This window comes from Nilaparvata lugens, chromosome X (assembly GCF_014356525.2).
Source record: "Nilaparvata lugens isolate BPH chromosome X, ASM1435652v1, whole genome shotgun sequence".
Taxonomy (NCBI): domain Eukaryota; kingdom Metazoa; phylum Arthropoda; class Insecta; order Hemiptera; family Delphacidae; genus Nilaparvata; species Nilaparvata lugens.
This window is the reverse complement of record NC_052518.1, coordinates 13251694-13274949: the sequence shown is the minus strand read 5'-3', so window position 1 is coordinate 13274949 and position 23256 is coordinate 13251694.

Here is a 23256-nt window from a genome sequence, read left to right as displayed (position 1 = left end):
GCTGCCACCTACTGGCTAAATTCAGAAACACATTGTTCACCAATCAGGAGGGAGGAGGCGGAGCTTAGAGAAATTTGTAGGAGTGAACCGAGTGGAATCTTGTTTGTGATTGGTCCAGCATTTCATTCATTGCTCTGTTCGATGATTATCTTTTCATCCATTTATCATTTGCATTGCCTCTACATTTCTCAACAAATAGTCAAATCTGTAACTTTTCCTTTCATTCAAATTCCTTTCATTCTAGTTGATAATATAATTTTGAATTAGAGGTTTATGTTTTTTTAAAATTATATTTTTTAACGAGTTTCTTTTTCACAACACTTCTTCAGTTTGATTGTCTTCAAAGTAATATTGTTTTATATATATAGTTTTTATTAATTTTATATCATAGCTTATATCTGAGGGAAATAGTTTCTTCACTCACAACCTGACATTTTATCTTCACGAATAATAATGATATGGAGAACTTCAATGAAATCAAAATTCATTAAAATCGAGCCTAAATGATTGAAGAGATTAGATCTATTATCGGATGATATGAAGAATAATTTTTTTTAAGTTATTAGTTTAGTTTAGTTTAATTTTCATCCATTGACCTTCTGTGAAAGGTGTATGAGGATTTGTCAAATCGTTACTAAAATACAGATTTCCTACTAAGTCGATTATCTGTTGCCGGCGAAATTATCGTTGAATTAGAAAATGGAATTGAAGCATGCTTCACCAGCTCTCTCTTCAATTCTAATTTTTTCTACTCCAGCCCCTTCATGTATCAGGTAAGGCATAATAGTGATGAAAACCTAAACTTTTATCCCCCTTAGCATATAGTGTTGTTCTACGCTGTTCATCTCGTATTTCATATGGATGTATATATTTATATCATAATATGAATGTAATATAAATTAAAACAGGAGACACAAGATATAAATAGATTTGTGAATTATAGACCGAGTCTGCTCGGTTGAGGAAGGAGACTCAGTCTCCGAAAATTTCCCCATTTCTAATGTAAGTTTTCAAGTGTTTTCAATCTATTTATATCTTGTGTCTCCTGTTTTAATTTATATTACAAACTTTAAAGTGTCTTCTGTTATGTGCTACAAATAATATGAATGTATATATTTGTTTCATATGAGTGTATTCATATGTGTTTCATATGAATGTATCATACTATTATAGCCTAGTATTCTTTCCAATAAGACAAATACATTCAAAACATGAAAAGGCTGGGAAGTGGTGGAATTTCTAGCACTTTAATATGAACGGCAGCTTGTCCTCGTTCTCTCCGCTCATTTTTGTAATCTGAATAATATTCAGATTATCAGTTTATTCAGATAATATCCAGATATCTTCTGGATTGATTCGACAGAATTTCCCTAGAATACTACTTCATAAGAAATCAGAGAATGGAATAATGCATGGTATACAGTTTTTCAATCTATGAAAATTCAATAATCTTAAATTTTTTATCACAAAAATCGCTGAATTCAGCTTCCTCCGACGATATTCTGCATGTGGTCTCCCGGACAACACATTGTCAATCATCACCGCGAAATCTCATCTTCATCGCCCCATATTATAATTGATTCCAAATATGCAGCGTTGAAAATGTATATTGCCTATATTTTATACATCTTATCTTGTGCTTCCAGTAAGTTATATCTTATCCTTTCCCCGTTTCCTATACATCTATTTCATCCCTCATTTCAATATCTATCCTGCTTCTACGTCCTACCTTCCTATCGTCTGTGCTATCAATTTCTCTAAATCCATTCAATTCGTTCAAAACATAAACAGCAGTTCGTGTTAGAAGAACTGAAAACGAAAATAGTAAAAAAGAGACAAAGTTTGCACGCATAAATCGGTGGATGGTTTAGGTTAAGTTGGCAAGCTTAGCTTACCTCGATCACAGCCACGAACCAGAGGGGTCCATTCCGCTGTAGAGATTCTGATTATATTTTGCAATATATTATGCTTCCTTTTCTATCTACATTGCTACTGTATGATGCCCAATGCAGTTTTCCGATTAGTTTTCTAGCTTTATTTACATTTTATTTAGTGTGCTTTAACGATTAGCTTTTATTTAGATTGTAGTGTGTGGGCTACCGGGGAACGCGGTATTATTGTTGGGAGGCGTTTGGTGGTACGATATGCGAGGATTTGGGTGATATTTGTGAGTCATGTTGTGTGGTCTGTGTGTCACGATTGATATGCCCGCCCCTTTGTACCTGTGAGCGGCGGCAAAAGTCAAACCACCGAATTGTAGAAAGCTTTTGAAGGCATGGCCTCTATTTTGACATGACATAACAAAGCGGTCGGCAAGAGATGAACACGGTTTGCTGCGGGCGGGATAAGCGGACTTGTCACAACAAGCGAAGAGCGCACCTTGACCACAGGGAGTCAGTGTCTTCCCTATTCTCCCTGGGCGAAACTTCTAGCCTAACTTCTTGCGGTTGCTTTTGTTACTTTGTGCGGAGCGCACACCTACAATGCTGCACTATGCAGGTGGATACTATCGTAGGCTAGATCAAAGATCAACGTGAATCGATGTTCTATATTGAAGATGGCCTGTAGCATTCTGTTGCCGAAGTTGTGTGGTGATCCAGTGAGTGATTTAGTGCCGACCATCTCAGTGAATGCGCCTTTTCAAAACTCGGCTTGCAAATAGTAACTAATACCTTCTATTCTGACTTGCATTTTCGTAAAATAGCTCAACATCAGGTCTATTCAACTCTGTCGCTTTATGGTCAAAATTCTGTAGCTTACACGGATCCTTCACCCAACGCAATAAAACATATTCTTGACATTTAAGGTGCCACGTGAGAAACTTCGTGATCACATAGACGATTCAGCATCTTTTTGGTGCTTTCTTGCAGCTAGCTAATGGTATCTCTTCTGGTACATATCGAATAGTGGGATAAATAGGTACGAATTCCATCATCATAATGAAGTTCTTTCATGTTTCATCTCTCAATCTTTTATTTTTTTGATCTTTCATCTCTTGTTATAACAAATACACAAATACCAGATATCCAAGAGCTCTTGATCCAATAGCTCGCAATCTATAAACAGATATCAGATCCCAAAGTATCCCAGATGATATTTGCAAATTGTTATAGATTAGAAGTAGATGGATTAATGGTCCAGATGGAAAAAGTGAAATCAAAACCAATCAATTGGTCTATATCGTCATAATATGTTGATAAGCATAAGACATTGGATATTATTGGAATTCATGTACATCAGAAAAATATAGCTCAAAGTCGATCCTTTGTTTTCCTTTGGTTGGTTTTCAGCGACTCAACCTATTTTTAATATAGATAGGTGTCAAGAGTAATCATGTTATTTTATCCAACATGCCCGAATAAAACCTATCAATGATAGGTGGTTCACAGACCGATGAACGTAATTGAAGAATTACTCTACAAAATGTAAATGATATGATTTGAATATGGTATATATTCGAATATGAATTTTGAAAGGAATTGGATTCAATTATTGATTTTCTACGTAAAATAGCAGGTACCCTATATTGCTCCACAAGGGTCTAACTAAAAACTTGACAAACTGAGAACTTTACCTACTGAAAGTGTTGGTACAAGTAACATTCAATCATAGAGAAAGGATAATCATACATAAATATATTGCTTGTCTCTGATTCAATGTAATGGTCAACTCTTGTAATGTTTTCCACAATAACTTTTAAAGTTAATTAGTAAATTAAGTAGAATATGAAAATGTGCATATAAAGTCTGCTTAGTCATACTTCAAGATTCACCACTCAATAATCTACCGTTCATGCTGCATTATTAATAATTTCAGGAATTCATTAAATAGAGATGATGATATAGATGTGCGAAAACTAAATTTAATGTAGTTAAAGAACTTCCATATTAATAGTTAGAACCCATTTTAATATAGTTAAATCTTCAATCCATGAAGATTTGAAAACAAGCACAGTCATCCAATTTCTCGCTTGATTTATCACTTGGGATTTCAGTTATTCATAAATGAAAAAATCAGATTTTCACCAACAAAAAATATTGGTTACCGTCTCATTGTTTCAGAGATTAGTTTGTTCTCGTAATTATGTAGGCCTACTATCACTGACGATTTCACCACAATCGTTCAAGCTCTTGGAAAATGAACAATTGTTATTTATTTTAGATTTAACAATACTTTTGAAGATTATCAGTTGATTCACAGTGATTATATTGAGCTATAGCTTCTTGGAAATTGCCTTGTTCAATAATATAGGCTAGTTGAGTGCTCATTCAATTCAGACTTCGACTTCCATTATTCAGGCAATCCAGTCGGAAAAACACATTATTCGAACGTGCAATTTAGTACTCACTATGATGCTTCATTGTTTTCTAGGATTTCAATTGTTTTTTATTGTTTCAGCTAGCTTCAAAGTTCTTAAAACTCCGTACAGTAGCTCAATGTAGTTCCAGTTCATTGAACAGTTTATCAACAGCTAGTTCAATTTAATTTTTCCAATATTTCTAAAATTTGTAATATACTTACTCTGGTTCCATTTTTTCAAGTTCCTGTTTTGCAAGATTCTCAATCAAACTTATATCTTTAGTTAATGTGTATCTGTTAGCACAGGAAAAACAATCTATAGATGTTCTTATGTACTTATTCATGAAGTTGAGATTTACATAATTATATTTTTTCTCTGAAAATGAATATTCAGGAATTTAATATAATATGGTCTTCACAAGTAGTGTTATGCTGATTGATAATAATGAACTTCATGAGAATTCATCTCAAAATCCAGTTCTGCTTTTTACGCACGTTCAGTACTGAAAAACTATTTTCCAACCAATATAATAATCTTATAGAATCGTTGTTATCTATCTAGATCCTTTAGAGAATCATATATATTATCCGAAGAGTGTTTTCTTATTAAAAATAGTTAATTTTGAATTCCAAAGATTTATGTTGCATGATGAGAGTTGATGATTAGATCTCCAAACAGAGGGATGAGATGTATTTAGAGATCCAAATAATTACAGGTTTTTATTCATAGTTCAATAATGTGAAACTAATAATTACTTTTGGAATCCTCAACACGAATTATTTCATTTTCTTTTCCTGGAGCTCCACATGAACGATTGTGAACAATATTTTTCAGGATGACTTCGCTTATTAGGTAGAGTATATGGTGAGCCCCAATCAATTTATCACATAATTCGAAGGGGCTTTACAAACATGGAAGATGGCTGTATTTCAACAATAAATGATGAGGCCTGGCCACGACTATTAGTTTATCAAAGCTTACAACTCGTTTATAGTGTGGACCACGCGGATGTTCACCTTGGAACGTGATAGAAACGCTTCAACTTGGGTGGGCCGTCATCATTGCCTTGAGAAAAAGAAAGGAGAGATGGCACCCGATAACCGTTGAAGCAAACTGTTTTTTTTTCCTTCATCGTTACGTAATAAAATATCCGTATAAAAGGTTTGTCGGCGTCTATTATTCGAATTGTGATGAACGTGATACGCTGGTCCGCTGGCGAGGGGAGGGGTGGTAGTGGTCTCTTCTCCTCACCTATAAAGATGTACAGCGAGTTGGTAATTTACTAAGGTGCTGCAGATGCCCAGAATGTAGAACGGCAGGTGAAATTTACGACGCAGACCGTGAGTGCGTGCATGTATGATGATGACGATGAGGAGAGGGGAATGGTGATAATCCGAAGCATATTAATAGGATGGAGGTTTGAGGATGGGGAAGGGGTCGAGTAGAACTATATCTAACAATTAAATGGACACATCATGTAGACAGCGATGCCGCGATGATACATAGTTGTGATGTAGGTTGATCGATTGAAAACCTCAGTTGTAGCATAGCACACACACATGCACACAAATGCCCGCATCCGCAGGGACAGGGGTTCCCCAGGTGGGGTCGATAGCAGCGATAAATAAAAAGGAGAAAAATGTCGGACCCCTCCCCGCAGCCAGCACAGCCCAATCAGGAAGCAGGAATAAAAGCGGGCTCCAAAATCCATTTCTTTGCTCGGGACCAGGCCGCCCCACAGATCCCCGATGTTGAAATTAATGGCAGCCCACCCCGGTCCATTAGACGTGTGAGGTTGTACAGATGTCGGAGAAAGCTTGCTTGCTTTCTTCTCCTCTCCTCTACGCTGCGCTACTCAGTCCTGTTTACACGTCGACCATTGTCGCGACGTCTGATTTGTGCTTCCTTTTCGAAATTAATGTGCTGTCGCGGTGCATCCATCTACACCCCGAACCTCGAACCTCGAGCCTTGATCATCTTTCATGATGCGCTGCGCTCCCTCCCGCAATGTCATATCTTCTTCTATTCGTGCTCGTTCCAAACGATTGAACGCATCTGTTCCTTTCCCAGGTTGGAAATATTCTCCATCGAAAAAAGCTAGCCCAGCCACAAACCTCGATATCTTGTACCAGGAAAGCACGGTACTCACAGTTGTAGAAATTAGCTGCAAGAAATATTGCTTCGATGCGAGCGAAGACGTTTTCCTATAGATAGTCGCTTTTTCAATATTTATTGTTAATTGCAACATTTTTCGTGGTTCCAAATTTGAACTCTGACCTTTCTTCCAAAACAATCTGATAAAAGAATGAGTTTATTTCACAGAAAAATACACACATCACTCAAATACGGAATAGCAATAGCGGTACTTGAAATATATACAGTACAAACGGAAGATTTTTGTTGAATGCATCCTTCTCTACGTGAACATAATTCCTTTTTTTGATGAACTTTTTTGGGTAGTTAGATGAGATACTGTGAAAACTCAAACGTCAATCTTCCTTGGATTGTCTTGAAATCGATATCTCGTTTCCTGAATTTTTCATCTCGACTGTAAAATTAAACTCAAATAATAAATCAGCTAAGAGAGAGAGAGGTTTATCGCTTTCGATTTCAGAAAGTTTTTATTCATAACCAATATGGCTATCTACATCAGGATCGAAAGTCAATCGAACAGAAGAAAATAAAATAAAAGGCTTTGGAATCCTTTTATCCTGTCAAACTTGTTTAAATATAAGTATTATAAGTATTTCCGAAGGGTTCATAGCATCCATAAAACTCCTCTAAACATAAGTATTATAAGTATTTCCGAAGGGCTCATAGCATCCATAAAGATTACATTGTCGAAAAATATGAACTGGATGCATAGCCTGCTAGATTTTGTATCATGGTCTTCCCCCTCAGGGGTCCAGAGAAAAGAGTTCCATTGCTAGAATGAGCATACGAATGAAGCAGTCCGTTGGCTAAATCTAACTATTGTGTGGGTTGAAATTCATAGTAAAGCTCTGAACAGAGTCTTGTGATTATTTTTTTCAAAATATGTCGGATCTTATTATACAAAATTTTCAACTTCGGATTTCATCAGGAACTGTGATTATCAATTTACTTCTAGTATGAAACGGATAAATGACTAGCAGTCATTTATAATTGAGAATTGATCTTCATAACAACTCACTTGAAACGAAATCTTCTCACAGATAATCTCCAAAAATAGTTCTGCTTCAACTGTGATAATCATCCTTGAATATACATAGAGTAAATTCAGATACATTCAGTAGGCCTATTGATGCATGGACCAGTAAATAAATTTCTCTCCATCTCAAAGATCTTCATCGGAAATGATCAAGCAGAATTCATACTTCTAAAGTTTTCATAGCAGTAATTTTAATACTTCGAGCTTTTTCTTCTAAAAATTATGATTGTTTTCAGGCTTCAATGACGATAATGTAAAGGAAAGTATTGAAGCTATTCAAATGATTACGTCTCAGCGTTATTTTCTGGAACCTATCCAAAAAAAGCAGATGAAAAATGTGCATGAAAATGAGTTGTGAGAGGTAATAGAGAGGCAGAGTGAGAGAAACAGAGAGAAAGAGAAAGAATAGGTGAGAGAGACAGGCGAAAGAGAGATACTATAATGCTCGAATAGAAAAAATTCTCTTCATCCAATCTCGTTCACAGCATGCATTCTGGGCTTGATTTGAAAATGTTGATGTCTCTTCAGAATAGTGGCCTACAGGGGATAATAGTCCTAATTCAGTCGTAGATCATAATAATAATGTAGGATGAAACCCAGTTCTCATGAGCATCTCACTAAAGGACTGCTATTCAAGAAACTTGATGAAGTCGAAGATCCTCGAAGATTGATTGAATAATTTACATTTTCAATTCACTCAATCTTGCTACAGGTTTCATGATAGGCACATCTATTGATGCTGGGAATCACCAACCAAGAAAAACCAACCAAGATCTCTGATCAGTTCAATGTTAAGCAGGCATGATTCAATATGATTGTCCAACGCAGACTCCACTAATTTGAAATTGTATTTATTATAAATAGGCACAAACAATAGAAAAACAAATGCATTTCGATACTTTTGTACCAGCTTACTCTAAATACTCTGTGATGAATACTCTGTATATGATAACTAGCATCAATAGGGTCTATATTAAAACTTTACAAACTGAAAACTTGACGTAATAAAATATTCGAAATTTGAAAATAGGCCTATACCGTAACCATCCTCGGTTAATAAAGAATCTTAATGCAAAATTTTAAATCAATCAGTCCAGTAGTTCAGACGTAATGATGTGTCAAACATAATTTTCCTACATAATTTCTCGTATGTGTATGAGCCAGCCCTTTCCATTATTATAGTAAAGATGATGGATAGATGGATGATTTATCAGTATCTTGGAATGAGAATAACTTTTGAACGGTTTGAGAAATCGGTGCGGTTTTCACCATTAATTTTCTCTTGAAATTCTGAATCGAAATCATGTATCATATCATACCTTCCAATTAAAAAAAATGAAGTTGAATTCAAAATGGCGGAACTAAATTTTGATGCGACAGAAAATCAGTTATTTTTATTTCAATAGGATCCCCAATCATACCTATCATCTAATGTCCCTTTTAAAAGAAATGTTCAGCTGTTTCTATACAACAACTGGAAGCATGACAAATTGAAAACTTGATGTCATAAAATCTTGAAGAACTGAAAATAGGCATATAACCATCCTCGGTTAATTAAGAATCTATATGCAAAATTTCAAATTAATCAGTTGCGTAGTTCAGACGTGATGATGCATCAAATATAATTTCCTATTCCTTACGTGTATAAGCCAGTTCTTTCCTTTATTATAGTATAGATAACTGAAGAAGACATAATACTTGAAAACCTCACAGGATCATATTGATTTTTTTCAATACATCAATAAATTTTAGTATCGATTAGATCCTCCTCAATTTGAATCAGGCAGCCTTTTGTTTCCCCAATTACAAACAAAATACCTAAAATATTCGTTTCACTCCGAATTTGTGTCTGATAGTACATTATAACTGAAAAATATAAATTATTATGTCTATTTGATTTGATTTGATATTACTTATTTTATTGTGTTCTATTCATGTTTTTCTTATGAAATTCGATGATACAGAGGATTCGAACAGAGGAACTCTCACTCCAAAAGCGAGTGTTCTACCATTACGCCGCACGGCTCCTTTGGAAAATTATTGTCTTGTAACAGCATTATAACCTCCTCATAAAGAACCATACTTCAGGCCTACAACAATGTAGCCTATGCCGTATGGAACTTCATGTACGATAGCATGAATGAAATTTGAACATTAATTCTAAAAAATCTAGAAGGAAAATTGAAATGTGGGCTTCGAGGTGCACGAAATTTATATTTTTAGAATCTATGTGCAAAATTTGGAGATCAAAATCATTCCCGTTTTCCGGTATGCAATCCACAAGTTGACATGTTTTGATGCGAACAAACACAACCCTACTCTCTCTTATTATATAGAAGATAGTAGTTGACTCTCCTATTCCAGTCAGATTGAGTTTTTCATTGAAGTCAAAGCTGAAGAGACTTGAGTTTTTCATTGAAGTCAAAGCTGAAGAGAAATATAATCGAGTTTTTCCTTCAAGTCAAAGATAAGGGAAATATAATTACTCATCTTATTCGTTCGTATTTGACAAAGTCATTTTTTGCTTTGCCTTGAGTTCAATTATTAATTAAACTCATTACTTAAATACGTTACATCTTCCAGAGCACAATAAATAACTCATCAACAAACGTAATTGTTACAAAGATTTACAACTTTTAAGAATGCAAGTGAAATTTTAAAAATAATTCAATTTTTCTTTTTTAGATTCAGAAATTTCAACAAGTGTATTCAAATAAACATGAAGAAATTTATCCTTGACTTTGAAAAAAGTTGAAATAACATCATCGAATATCACTCAGGTGGTCACAGAAATATATCAATTCATCCTTCATAACTTACTTCTACATGCGACTCAGACTGCATAAACACTTGAAGCAGTGAGTCCTTGTCACTTGTCATACAGCACAAAACAAGGAACAATGTGTTATTGAACACCTTATTATTTATTAGAGGTCTTTTGTATGTTCGGCATGAGAATAATGCCATTAATGAAACAAAAGGCGCATAGAGACACAAATGTGGTAATTTATGAGTGACGTAAATCCTTATAGCTGGAGTCTCCCACCCTGTTTTCCTCGAGCCGTTCTTATTGAATCCATGCTTCCATAGAATGGTATTGATTGAAGAGAACAATCGAAAAATCTGTCATTGTTATTATTTTGAATAGAATTGTCGGTTATTCTAATGATTTCTCGATCAGGGCTGTGATCAGTTGGAAATAATCAGAGTAGTGAGTACAGAAATAATTTGAACTCAATCATATTCATATTACATCATTCAAAAACCATCACTGTATTGCTGTGTGGTTGTTCCGAACTTAACAAATTATTTTATTTATTCACAATGATATGAAAAATAATGGAAAATAGCTTCATCAATATCTTGACAGTTTCTCCCAATTATATTGATGTTCTTATCTGTATTCATACAGAAGATTTGTAATCCATACGAATACAAAAGATACAAAGTTATTTATTTATCGTAAATGATAATTACAAAATCAAAAATTTAAGTAGGCTATAAAATAGATTAGTTAATAGTAATGACATTTAGTAATAGTAATATTAATATGTCCTTTATTCCAAGTTTGGTATGATAATAAAATATTGGAAGTACATCAGATTGGAAGTAAATCAGCTTGTCAAGTACAGTACAACTTGTACCTATTTCAACCAGTCCTTGAGATACTGATAGATTTAGGAAGTTGAGCCATTCAGTACGTCAACGTTTCACGGGATCTAGTTCTAGTTGCTGGCTATTACACAGTCAGCGACACTGTTGCACTGGTTAGGGATTGGGGAGAATGGGTTAGGGAGAAATTAGTTGAAAATTACAGGTACGATGAGGAATTAGGTTTTGGCTTTAAAATGTCAAGTATTAGCCATAATCATTTGATAATTTTTGAATTTAATATATTACAAAAATTCAAATATTAATTTAATCATTATGATACTGTATCCACAAGACTCTCTGACATCAACAGGAACTTGTACTGTAAATTATGCGTACTGAACTTTCCTACCCAGTTTGATTCTTGATCAACTGGAACCTTTATAAAGTGAACCAGTCACCAGTTAGATTTATTGAATTTTGGGAAAAACGAATTGACAAAATAATAGAGTTTTCCTAATCCAACCCATTGACATTGGGAGTCTTCCTTCTTTCATCAGACTACTTGATAGACTCATGAAGCAATATTATGACTGATGATATTAACCAATTAATATATTTCTTCACCCTATTAACAAGTTTATGTCCATAGTAATTTTTGTGACTCTGTGTTATAAACGTGAAAAATATGTGGTCCATTTTTATACATAATTTAATCATTTTTTAAAGATTTTTCTCCGACTCCAATTCTAGACAGTGAATCAAGAAGTAGTATCAAACCAGATACTAGGGGCAGCTAATAAAATAAATTACTTAAAGATGATATTTGTGTATTTAAAATAACAAAACTTTCATTTTTAAAGACCTGAAGATGATGTGAAACATCGAAACTAGTTGTTTTAATTTGTTATTAAAAACTTTTCAAAAAAAGGGTAATCTATATAATGTTATTTAGAAATGAATTTTTCGTCTGTGATCGAAGCAGTCAATTTTTAAATCACTTGACTAATAACAAAATACAATAGTCGTATTGCAGCCTGACCAATTTCATTGTTATTGAGAATGACGCTCGACGGTGTTTATAGTGTTTAGCTTGAAGCGGATCCACCTCGGAGGATTTAGACTGATTATATTCTGTAAAAAATCACGTCAAAGCCGATAGTTTAGCTGAGAGATAAAGGACAGTTTAGCTACACCTGTGGTGGTCGTAACAATGTTGAATAGGTCTGAGAACAATGGCACCTGTGGGAACGAGAGTTTCCAGTCAAGAATTGGAAACGATTTGTTTTGTCTCCTATCATTGTTGAAATATTCAGGAAAAGAAAAGTCTGAAAGCTAGTGACAACAATGGCTCCAAACAAAAATCCTGTCGATGAGTCAATTTGGGTGAACTCCTTTGGTCAGTGAGAAAATTTCTCACAACATTATAATAGAGTGAAGCTATTAGTAAACTAGTAAACCCCAGTATTGAGGAAATACATCTTCAATTTCAATTTCAATTTTTTTTCCAAAAAAAAACATAATACACAAATATGAAATACAATAATATATACAACATATTTTGGAATCCCCCTACTAGACTATCCATCTGTGTTGTAGTCTTTAGTAGTCATATTGTGATATTCAATTGAAATGATTGTTTTTTGAACCTCTCAAATGTCTGCAGTTCAAATAATTTAATACAGTTGAGAAAACTGTCTGGGTGTGGTCGCCCTCGGATTCTGTAATCATACAGATATTTTAGAGTATTCTGAAATATCAGATAACTGAGATAACTTTTCAGTTATCCTGTTTTCCTAACGTAAAAGTGGCTCTACTATCGGACAGCGATGAGCTTCAAAATCACTTTCTGGTGGTTAGAAACCCATCCTAAAAAGTCCTCACATCTCTCATCATCATTATCATCATCATCATCATCATCATCATCATCATCATCATCATCATCATATTTTATCCTCATCTTGGACACGCACAAGCCTGGGGCTCATGTGGGCGTTATCCTAAGCGAGAAAACATGATAGCTATTTCTGGTTAATTTTTCTAGGCTATTTAACGTTTCAGAGATTTCCAAGTTATTTATATAATAATAGAGCCAATTTTTATTCATTCATCTGTACATTGTTTTAGCCTCCCATATATCTAATTATAGTGGATGAGGTCTATTTTAGATGATTTGGCTATATACTATTCGACTTGGGGATCACCAATAAAGAGGTTTTTAGGATGATCTCTTCATTAGCTTGATCTCTTAGGAGTTCCAGCCTCGAATGTGAGTAATGAAAAAGATAATAAAGATAACAGATGAGGAAAGTTTCAGCTTTAGGAGGATTCCCAACCACTGAGAAGTGATTTTTAAACAAAGTGAGGTGCAGGCTCATGTTCCTCAACTAATATAGATACCAACACGCTCACTGAGTCTTTTCTCCAATAAGAGCAATACTAAAACCTAAATTGACATTTTTCAGGATTATATTCCATGTTCCAGCCTTTCTATATTGACATATTAACTCAACCAAGATCCATCAGGTCAACAGGTTTTTTATGATGGATTAAAATTATTATAATCATGAATCATAGTAATCTGTACTAACCTATAAAAGTATATTTTACTTTTCTTTCCATAACCTATAAAAGTCTACCATGATAATAGTATAGGCCTTATGCCACATTATACTTGCTACCATAGTAATATCTGTCTTCTTAAATCAGTATACTCAATTGAGCACGTCAAGAGAACTTTACTTTTTGTACAATACGTACAAATATCGGGGCACCGAGCTTCGCCCGTTATTTATTTATTGACTATTGATAAACCGAACACAATTCTTTAAAATTAATGAGGAAGAACTAACAGGCACAGCCCAAAACTGTTTCTTCCCTGAATTTTGATTTATACACTATAAATAGTTCAGAAAGTAGGTTATGTTCCATACACTTGAGTTCAGGTTCAATTTTCAGTTCGAACATTTTAAAACAAAAAAGTTCTAATTTAGATTATTTACAAACCAAATTGAATAACAAGATAACACTCACTAATCACTTAAAAATTGTCAAATAATGATCAACTTTGAAAATTATTATAACTCTAGTTTAGAAGGATTATCAAGTCATGTCAACAAATCAGATTATTCTAATCGAGTCGATTAAATTGTCTAGATAATATTTCTCGCTGATTGATTACACAGCTGGAAATAAATCTGTTTCTCTCCCACACACGCATCTTCTGTTTCGACAGACGACGAAATTATCATATGTTTTTCCAAGGATGAATAATTGTTATCCTTTTCATGTCCTTCAATGAGTTTTCCCAGGGATGAGGCCTAGTGCAATCGAATTTTTATATCATAAACCTACTATGTTCCGAATTTCGTGAAAATCGTTAGAGCCGTTTTCGAGATCAGTTAGAAATAAATAACCAGATATAAATAAATATAAATAATCATATATAAAAATATAAACAGATATACAGAAATTGCTCGCTTAATATAATAGAATACCATCCTTTCTGTTGTGATATTTGTTTGAGTCAGATATCTGTACTTCTTGATCATTTTTATGATTGTAGATGCATTGACAATGGACCCAAACTTCTGGGTGAGATCCGATCCAGCATTGATCCGGAAAAACATTGTGTTTACGGCTGCTATAAACAGAATACAATAAAGGATCCCAATAAGTAGACATATAATTGATCGGCAGCTCTTAATATTTGTTGATAAATAGACTTTTCCGGTATTATTCCTGTTTTTACCGAGGAAAAGCATCTGTAATAGATGTGGTTGTTAAAAAACTCATAAGGGCGTACACCGTACAGCTTTCTCTACAGAATTAGTTTTACCTTGAAGCTTCGACATCACATTGGATCGCCTCTTGATTGTTATGTATGCCTAATTATAGTCTATCCACTTGATTCCTCACTCTCTTCTTCAATCTCTTCATCTGAAACCTCTTTCGATTCTCTTCATCATCTTCAAACGCAAAGCACTCTGTTGTGGTATAGACCTCTTCTAGAACTAATTCTCATGTCAGTTTATGTTGCACGATAAAGGTATCAGATTTTCCTGCGTTGTAGCAGTCTAAAAACTCAAAACAATTTATTAGTGAGTATTATCTCCACCAAACAATTTTACTATATTATTACTAGGGCAGGATACTATTATCATGCTACTATAACGAAAATGGTCCGTTGCCAAATAAGAGTTGATCAACGTTGTCCACAGCTGAACATAAATGAAAATTATCTTTTATTTTATAATACACCTGACTGATTGGCAACGCCTAAGGGTGCCGGGGATGGTTAGGGGGACTCATTTCCACCGGACTATTTTCGTGCGATTGACTATCGTTATATTAGTTATCTTCTAGTCATTAAGAATGAAACGTAGCATTTGAACTGGTCTACTTCTTATATGACACATAGAGACGCATACGAAGTGGAAATAAGTTTTGTGCACCAAAATTTGAATGAACGTTGGTATAGGCCTATAACACAAGTAACAAAGTAGAAAACATACTTATAATAATACTGATTTGCAATATTAAGGCAGTTTAGTAGATTATATTGGTAGGAAATTCTTTGACGAGCTACCACATTCGAAAAAGTTACAATAGAATGGAGATTATCAAATACCATTTGAAGAAATGTTCAGCCGATAGACCTAGTGTAATAAAGCTTCGTTCGGATCTGGCTTGAATCACCTAGTCTGGAGTCTTCGGGATAATTCTAGAAACCCCTTTTTCAACTCACAACTTGAAGATCATTCTCTCACAAGGTAAAACCACATTTCATCTGATTTTTTATTTATTTTCATCCGATTATAATTATTCAAACAAAAACAAATAATTTTGTAAGTAGAGAGAATATAGCAGATGATGGATTATTTCCCTCTACTTTCTTAATGGTATAATAGTAAGTAGAGAGAATATAGCAGATGATGGATTATTTCTCTCTATTTTCTCAATGGTATAATAGTTATCGTTTTTTTCAATGGTATTATTGTTCAGTTTCACTTAATTATAAATTATAAATTGACAGCTCTGCTACTTTTCAAACAAGAATCTAATATTCAGTAACAAGGTGAGAGTGGGTCCATTTAAACAGATTCAGCTGAGATCGGAATCTGTTTAAGCTACTTGGCTGAATCTATGATTAGTTTAGGCAGAGATCAAAGGAAAATATTTTCCGTTTCTCTATGGTATGGGCTACTGATTGACTTCCCCTTTCAGAGGTTCACCACTAGAGGCTGAGCAGTACCACTAACTTTCAAAAATATGCTTTTTGAATTTTTCTCCGATTGCTTGGAGCATATCTACTATGTTAGTATCTTCCTCATTGCTCGTGCCCGTGCTCACTAGTATTGTTTTTGCGATGAGCTTTTAGCTTGTGCGTGAATAATGGAAAGTGCGTGAGTGATTCATGAGATGATCTAACGTCCATGCTTACCGGCGGGACTCGAACCCACGACCAGCTAGCGATAGCAGACTGGTGCAACGCCTCAGTCTTCTCAACTAATCATATTATCTTCTGACCATATATTTCTAGAACTTTAAAACTATTGAAATTTAGAGTTTCACTTTCTGTGTAGTTGAGAAGTTAATATTGTGGTAATTATTCATATTGAATGAAAAAGACTAAGAAATTGTCAAAAAACCACAGATTTATTGATACTTAGAACCATTGTCAATCTCTGATAAACTTTATCATCTAATTGTTTATCAGAGTTTGACAATGGTGTAATAACCGAAACCGGTCTTTCTAATTATCAATAAATCTGTGGTTTTTTGACAATTTCTTAGTCTTTTTCATTCAAAATTCAGAGTTAATTTTTAACACATTTCACAATGAAATCACTGCATAGAAGAATAATCTGAATATGATGAATGTGGCAGTAGAATCATAAAGAGCAAGATAACATCTAAAGACCTTTCTTCATACAATTATTATTGTGAGTTAGCATAGCGCATAGTACTGTATACTAGTTACATCCTACTATATACTAGTACATACTAGTTGAACACATCAACCAGTAGGAATGGTGGATTGATATCACATATTGGTAACAAAGAAAACACACATTATGGAAGGATAGGAAGTCGAAGAAAAGAGATGAAAATCAGCTCTCTAGTATGTTATATTGATAAAATGTAAAACATTATTCGTATTTATTGTACAAAACACAATATTCATAATATAATTATGACCATGCATGCAGTGGCGGCGCTAAGGATTTGGGGGCCCCCCCCGTGAGAATTTTTGTGGGACCCCTTTTTACAGTATTTTTTCACACCTTTTTTACATTTCTACCTATCGTACTCCTATATGAAAACCAACATGTATGGAGTATTGTTTTTTTTTTGGAAAAAGTGTAATGTAGTTTACGCTATCACATCATAGAATTTAAGCATTTTGTGTTCGATTTCATAATAATAGGAATTGTCTCTTTTAATGTATTTAATTTTTTCAAATCATACCACCACCACCAATGGAAAATTAAAAGAAATATGTAGAAGCAAACTCACCCGTTTTCCAAACATTACAAAGATTGAACTGTAGAAGTGTTCTGGTAGTTTACAGTTCTCTCTACCTTCACAATTTTCCAACATGTTTATGATTTTTCTTCTATTGGTCATGAGTTCCTGAATATGTTACACAAATTTATCCTAAATAACTAAACTCATCTATCTAACATCTAACAAAGTTTATTCTTTCAGTTTGCCCAAGCATAATTTTATCTCTTTTTTACAGCTAAGAACTTTTCAACTATTTCGTTTATATTAATATTTTTAGTTTCATCTTGTTCAATGATGAACAATGATGAACTTAATAAAACTCTTCATTATTTTCCTCACTCGTAAAGGACCCCATCAGCCGGGGCCCCCCCCGCGCCGCGGGGTCCGCGGGTCCTTTATCGCCGCCACTGCATGCATGACAAAATAAGCTGAGCCTGTATCATTTCTCTCCCTAATTTTGATAAAAAATTAATGTTGTTTAATATTATATTATGAAATCACAAATAACTGATGTTTATAGATTTCTGTTGCGTTGGAGAGTCCCTTACTGAACGATCCCACCTTGCCTGATGTATTTTAGCCTTTGATTAGCCTCACGAATGTTATTATTAATATCCAAATAGCAACTATCCATTAAGAGATGTAATCATTTTTCCTTTATCCAAGTACAAGTAATTTTAGGAATTGGTAACAAACAAATCCATGACTAGGGAGCATAAGATTGATAGATTGATTTTAATTTACTTGCCATGTCTCAATAAACGAATTGCCTTTGAGGAAAGAGATAGAAAAATAAGGGAACCTAACAAAGAGGTGGTACCTGTACTGGTGACAGGAAGATTTGATAGTGAAATTAGTATTTCGGTTAGGTGGAATGGGGAATAAGTTTTCGGGGTGTTTCCCTCAACGTCTGAGAAATCTTTTCGAAATGGATTTATGGGTGGGATGAGCCATCCGATGGGGGATGGGCTAGCTCTATGATGTGAGAAATGATAAGTTTTGGTAGTTTCACGGGAAACAAAAGAAATACAAAGGTGCATAGATTGAAGGCAAGGAAAGGTGAACGTGATTGTGTGTGTTGAACAAGTCGTAGACGGGCGATCGAAATCAGAACGAGGTTCCAACCCCAACCCCAACCACAATTTCCCCCTTCCCGCCCCCTGCCACAACGCACTCACATTCTATTTATCTTGGAACGAACTCGTGTTCTGCTACGATATATTACCGGTGAGCGAGTAATTTTTCCAAACAATGGCCGAGGGAAAGAAGGAAGACTGCGTGTGTGGCCCGTTCTTTCGGTGAGCCGGGCCGCCATCTTTGATCGGCTGCACTGCCTTCTAAATGAGTTATTCGGCCGTCGAGCGGCCAACGCCAATGATTGCTAGCGGCTCAACACGCGATCCCAACTCAACCCACAGCACCGCATTACACAGCCGAGGTGTCATAAAAATTTTGAGGACCTTAATCGTCGTCGTCCACTCAAACAACTCAGTCGACCATCTTGAATCCTGCGGACGTTTTTCCTTGAGGCGTCGGTCACTCCACTGTTTTGTCGCTGGATCAAATTATAATCACGATCCATAGGCGCAATGATAATTACCCACTCGACCGGTAAAACATGCCTCACCATATTATTCTACTTAATTAAAGCACGTCATCACCCAACGTTATAATATTAGCCTATATCCTCAACTATACCCACCACATTTCTCCCGGGTTTCTCGCTCCCCTCACCCCCCTCGAAACCATGTAAGAACAAGCTAACCGACACCTGCACAATCCCCCCCTTGTCCCCCAACCGCCTGACCTAACCTGGATTCGCGTGAAACCGGTCAGCCTTATGTAGGCATTTCTACTAGGAGCCTCAATTGTCTCATCAACTATTACATCTTGTTTGATTCTCCCATCTTTAATCCCAGGCGCTATCACCCGTTTAAAGCTATCTCGTTTTGTATAGATATATAGATTAGCAATCCACAGCGAGTAGGTATAATTGGTAGCCCATAACGGCAACGATCATTATTGCTATTATCAACACGACTGAATTATAACATCCTCAATTCGCGCCTCCATATAAGATCACCTTGTTTTTTCATCATTGACTGCTTTCGGAAAGCTAACTACACTTAACTACTACACCTGTGGCTATGAAATTTCCAAGAGAGATTGCACGTGCATCTTATTAATTAAAAACTGAATAAATTAGTAGTAAGCTGAATGGAATGGCCTCTCCGATATTAGATTGAATGATCCCACATAATCAATTACTGTTGTGACCTGTGAAAAGGTGCACATTTTCGACTCTCTTTTTTATAGACGTTTTGAGCAATCACCTTGGAATATTCAACTCACGTGAACAGGCTACTGAATATTATTAAGTGTGAGAGCCTACTCCCCACTGTAAACAGCACAGTATCTAGCTGACAAGTGCAACATGTTCATATCTATAGATTTTTATGATCAATATCGATTAAAGAATTGGAGAACCAACACGAAATTTTCACAAGCACTTTTATTAATCTCCAGTGAACTCCTTCCAGAAATAATGGTTTAGAGAGACTATAGTATCTCAATTTCTCAATGAATAAGAGTGGTTCTGACAATATTGATTTAGGAATCAATGTGGTAGCTCCTATGATTTCCATTTCAACTTGGATTTCCATGGTTCAGCGTATTCTCAAAAATGCCTATTCGTTGACTACGCTCTGTAATTTGAGAGCTTTTGACAGAGATCAAAAGCCACATTTTACCCAATAGAGAGAGAGGTTTGTCCTGGACTACTAGTATAAAGAGTATATCATATTACTATTTGTATTCAATTTTCAGATTGCCTTCAGCTAATTTAGAATGATAGTTTATACTCTAGATACTAGCCTCCACCTGATAACTAAAGCCCTGTATTAATATCTTTGATGATCAATTTGGTTAGATTAATATGGCTCAGATTCATGTCCTTCAGTGTAATAATTCTGTAGGATAACCATAGTTTCACTATCAGGCTATCATAACTTCTTAAACTTCATGTGAAACTTACATTGGTCATTGGTCATAATACATTGGTCATGTATTATCCGACCTTACAATCTACATATCACAATATTTATCCATTTCACAATTTGAATAAGTAAGTTCAGCGAAACATCTATCCTATTTGATTCCTCTGTGGAATGAAAAATGTGTCCTTTTTTGCAGCATGTAGATGGATAAGCCTACTCTGGAGTTTATTGATGAAACTTATCCTAATAATTATCCCTATAATTTGTTGTAAGTATTGGTCATGTATTATCCGATCTACAATTCACAATTTATCCAGATTACACAATCACAAATAACACATAACTTAATTATAAATATCACAAATAAATTATCCAATCTACAATTTAGCCAGTTCGTCTAGTGGTAAGGAGTCTTACAAACTTTGGCCTGCTAACTGCTAATTGAATTCCGACGATGGCATGGACGTTCGATCATCTCATCAATTCACCAACGCACTCTCCATTACCCACGCACAAGCAAGGAGCTCATTTGGGCATCATCTGCAATACAAAAAATCACACATGACTTGTAAATCAAGTCTTATGACAATATTTTTGTAAGTAATAAGAAATGTTATTTATAACGTAAAGCTCTATAAACCTGTGATCTATAATATGTGATGATTTCTTAGGTCTTTCTCAACCTCTTCCCTGGTTAAGAAATCACTTTCACTGGTAAATCCAATGTTCTAAACCACTAAACCAATCCGCGTCATGCCTGGATTCTGGATACACGACTGTAATTCATTTTTGAGTGTATTTATTTTTTTAATCCAAATTTTATAATTGGAAGATAATTTTAGTTTTGATATAACTTTTTAAACGCCTGCATTAAACATCAGCGCTTCTAGACAACAACTCATGCTTTTTGATTGTAGGCTACTTCGAATCAGTTACCATTAATGGATGTCTTATAATTATTATTATTTTACTTCCATCTATAGGTCTACATCCAGCTTTTATGAATAATCTAAATATTCCATCATATACTTTCCATCTTATATACTTCTTTCCATCATCGTTATCTCAAATCTATATTACAGGAATCCTGCATTACAGGAATATTGTAAGCCGCTGAGCCTATTCAGCAGTATTCTCATACTCTCAAGTTTCTTAAGCGTTATGATTATCTATGATATAAAAACAGATATCATACAATTTATTTTTCAAATCAGAATATTAATTCCTATTACATGATGAGAATCTTTCAACATGATCAATCTTGTCAGCTTGTATTAGTCAGTGCTGGATTAACGAATTGTAGACTCGGCAGATTTGTTTCGCGTCACAATTCCACCCCATTATCACGTCTTCTCTGAAGAAAATACAGAGTGATTCTTCGTAGAAAAGGGGTTTCACAGTTTTTAGGAATTAAGGACTTGCACCCTCATAGTTGAAAAAAGAACATTTTCCAGTGCATTTTAGACTGAGGAGGCTAAAATCTAAAAAGAACTGTAAATTACAATTCAATATTTTGAAGAAAATTATGCGTTTGTTCTATTGATGAAAATCACTCATAGTTATATTTCTTCTTCTTGAAAAAACAGTAGGAACAAGTTAACAATAACAATCGATTTCAAGACTATAGTGAGGTCCAGCTTATAATGGCAGTGTTTGATTAGCAATGGTAATGCTATCCTTGTCTATCATTCAACAAAGCGGATAGCGCTATTTCTTTCTCGCTTTACTCTGATCGTCTTTTAACAATGTAGAATTAATAATTAATTAACAAAATATTTCATCTTGATTATGAAAATTAATAATGAAATTATTCGTTGTTGGTTATCCATCTTGTATTCACTATTATTATTACTATCGTTATCGTATTTCATAAAACTTTAAAGTGAAAAAAACACTCACATTCTTTGATGTGGTGACGTCCGTTTCGTGCTGGTATTGCACATTCTCAAGCCAAACCAGCACGAAACGGACGTCGCCACATCAAAGAATGTGAGTTTTTTTTACTTTAAAGTTTTATGAAATACGATAACTATAGTAATAATGAAATTATTGATAAATATAATTTCTTTCTTAATAGAATATAATTTATTATTTTAAACGAGAATGAACAGTTAATATTAAATCTTTAGACCTGTAGGCCTATCAGCTACCGTCTATAGAAGGCATTAACAAGACCTAGTATCGGCAACGTTGTTCTCCTATCTTTCTCCACTGCCATTATAACGTGGACCTCACTGTAGGGACACATATGTCAACTATACACTCACTTAGACATACCCCATCCTGATTGGTCATCAACTCAAAATGTATTTCATATCAAATTCTACCAATAGCTGGCAGCACTAGTTGGATGAAGAAGACATGTTCACTCTCGACTCCGCCTTCTCTCTCCTGATTGGCCAATAGTTTGAAATGAAGCAACTCTTCATTCGGCCAATAGTTGGCATCACTTGCTGGATGAAGAATTTATTAGAATTCTTAGCTCTGCCCACTCTCTCCTTATTGGTCAACAGATTGTCATGCATATAATTTTCAACTCTGTCAATAGGCAGCTTTTGTAATAATTCGAAAATAATCCTTATTAAGCGGAGTTGGAATGAATATTAATAAAAGTTCATTATTATTAATATTCAATTTTCTGAGTGATTAGTTTAAAAAGACAAGTTTTA